Source organism: Rhinopithecus bieti, unplaced genomic scaffold (genome assembly GCF_001698545.2).
Source record: "Rhinopithecus bieti isolate Rb0 unplaced genomic scaffold, ASM169854v2 scaffold_32008, whole genome shotgun sequence".
Lineage (NCBI taxonomy): Eukaryota > Metazoa > Chordata > Mammalia > Primates > Cercopithecidae > Rhinopithecus > Rhinopithecus bieti.
Window position 1 is genome coordinate 2,849,516 of NW_016814433.1, and position 3,251 is coordinate 2,852,766.

Genomic DNA, 3,251 nt, shown 5'->3' on the forward strand with positions numbered 1-3,251 from the left:
GCCCCCCGACCCGCCGTGCCCGCCCCCTCCTGGGCTGTGAGTCTGTGCGGGGAAGAAGGAGGCCGTCCGCTGCCCCGGGAAGCCGAGCGTGTGCTTTGCTCCTCAGCGTCGCCGGCGTTCCCGCCCCTTCCGCTCGGACTGCAGATGCCCGGAGAGTAGGAGCGCCTGTGGGAGGCGGCGGCTGGGCCCGGGCCCCGCGAACCCCGCCAGGTCGGCGGCGTGCGTGCTCAGCGCCCTTGGTGGGAGGCGAGGGCGGCCAGCGCCGCGCTGGCCCCTGGGCTCCTCCTCCCAAGGGCGGTCGGGCCTCGCTGACGCAGCGGAACACCCTTCACACTCACTCATTGGCTTCCAGGACTGGCTCCTGGCTCGCCTTCTGCCTCCCAGGGGCGACCTCGCCGTCTTCTCTCCCTGGCGCAGCGGTGACCCACACGGGCACCTCGCAGCAACAGCAGTTTCTGCAAGTGCCCAAGCCACGCAGGTGACAAGCCGCCAAACGGTGTCAGTGAGCGTGCTCAGGCCTCCTAGAGGGCCAGAGGAGGACGCGCGGTCAGAAAAGACCCCCTAGACGAGTCTCTTCGACTGGATCCTAAGCCAGGACCAGTCCTGGCCTTGGGGAGCACTCGCTCAGTGGCGCAAGAGATGAGTTTAGAGACAGAGTGCAGTCCACATACACGGCGGGTTGTGCGGAAGCTGGGATTTGGCCCCACGGGCAGCAAGGAGTCCACCGAGACATTTTTAGAACAAAGAAGTTCAAATGTGTGTTTTAGAAAGATCGTGGCGGGGCGCGGTGGCTCATGCCTGTAATCCCAGCACTTTGGGAGGCAGAGATGGGCGGATCACCTGAGGTCAGGAGTTTGAGACCAGGCCTGGCTAACATGGCGAAAACCCATCTCTACTGAAAATGCAAAAATTAGCCGGGCGTGGTGGCGGGCGCCTGTAGTCCCAGCTACGCGGGAGGCTGAGGCAGGAGAATCTCTTGAACCCGCGAGGCAGAGGTTGCAGTGAGCCGAGATCACGCCATTGCACTTCAGCCTGGGCAACACAGCGAGACTCCATCTCTAAATAAATAAATAAATAAGGTCAGGCTACGAACGCATCACCAATAAGGCAATAGTTAGGCCGGGCGCGGTGGCTCACACCTGTAATCCCAGCACTTTGGGAGGCCGAGGCGGGTGAATCACGAGGTTAGGAGATGGAGACCATCCTGGCCAACATGGTGAAACCCCGTCTCTACTAAAATACAAAAAAAATTAGCCAGGTGTGGTGGCGGGCACTTGTAGTCCCAGCTACTCAGGAGGCTGAGGCAGGGGAATCACTTGAACCTGGGAGGCGGAGGTTGCAGTGAGCCGAGATCTTGCTACTGCACTCCAGCCTGGGGACAGAGCAAGACTGTCTCAAAAAAAAAGAAGGCGATAGTTGACCCAGAACCTAAAGGAGGTGAGGGACTGAGCTGTGCAGATTACTGGGTAAGTGTTTCAGGCAGAGGGAACAGCAAGGGCAAAGGTCCTGAGGCAGAAGACCAGTAAGACTGGAATGGAGTTAACAAGGGGAAGGTCAGAGAGGTCACAGGAGGCCAGATCACACATGGCCTTTTAGTTCACTGAATTATACCCTGAGATGGGAAGTGTTGGAGGGTCTGGACAGAGAAGAGATGTGAGACGTACTGCAACAGTGGTTCGCCATGTGGAGGTTCCCCCTGGGCCCTAGATGCCACCTGAGATGAAGGATGGAAATGCAGTGAGAGCAGTGAACTGGGAGGAAGGAGCCTGCAGACCCAGCCTTGGCTCTGCCACTGGACCTTTGGGTCACTCTGGTTTTTCTGTTTTGAGAGTCTCACTGTGTCGCCCAGGCCAGAGTGCAGTGGCACGATCTTGGATCACTGCAACCTCCACCTCCCAGGCTCAAGCAATTCTTCTGCCTCAGCCTCCCAAGCAGCCAGGACTACAGCCACTATGCCCGGCTAATTTTTGTATGTTTAGTAGAGACAGGGTTTCACCATGCTGGCCAGGCTGGTCTCAAACTCTTGGCCTCAAGTGATCCTTACACCTTGGCCTCCCAAAGTGCTGGGATTACAGGCGTGAGCCACCGCACCCACCCCCTTTAGGTCACTCTGGAGGTCCCCTCTGAGGGTTTGTTTATTTATTTATTTGTTTATTGAGACAGTGTCTTGCTCTGTTGCCCAGGCTGGAATGCAGTGGCATGATCTCCACTCATTACAACTTCTGCTTCCCAGGATCAAGGCATCCTCCCACCTCAGCCTCCCGAGTAGCTGGGACTACAGGCATGTGCCACAATGTCCAGCTAATTTTTGTATTTTTTGTAGAGACGGGGTTTTGTCATGTTGCCTGGGCTGGTCTTGAACTCCTGGGCTCCAGCAGTGCACCTGCCTCAGCCTCCCAAATTGCTGAGATTATAGGTGTCGGCCATCACACCCAGCCTATTTATTTATTTATGAGACTGAGGTCTCGCTCTTGTCACCCAGGATGAAGTGTAGTGGCACCATCAGAGATCACTGCAGCCTCAAACTCCTAGGCTCGGACAGGCACAGTGGCTCACATCTCTAATTCCAGCACTTCACATCTCTAATCCTACTCTGCCCAGGCAGGCAGAGCACTGAAGATCAGGAGTTTGAGACCAGCCTGGCCAACACAGTGAAACCCTGTCTCCACTAAAAATACAAAAGAATTATCCAGGTGTGATGGCACATGCCTGTAATTCCAGCTACTCAGGAGGCTGAGGCATGAGAATTGCTTGAACCCAGGAGGTGGAGGCTGCAGCAAGCTGAGCTCGCATCACTGCATTCCAGCCTGGGCAACAGAGCAAGATTACGTCTCAAACAAAAACAAAACAAAGGCCGGGCGCAGTGGCTCACGCCTGTAATCCCAGCACTTTGGGAGGCGGAGGCGGGCGGATCACAAGGTCGGGAGATTGAGACCACGGTGAAACTCCGTCTCTACTAAAAATACAAAAAAATCAGCCGGGCACGGTGGCGGGTGCCTGTAGTCCCAGCTACTCAGGAGGCTGAGGCAGGAGAATGGCGTGAACCCGAGAGGCGGAGCTTGCAGTGAGCCGAGATCGCACCACTGCACTCCAGCCCGGGGACAGAGCGAGACTCCATCTCAAAAAAAAAAAAAAAAATTCTTAGGCTCAAGTTATCCTCATGCCTCAGCCTCTCAAGTAGCTGGGACTACAGGCATATACCACCACATTATTATTATTATTTTATTATTATTATTATTTTAGATGGAGTT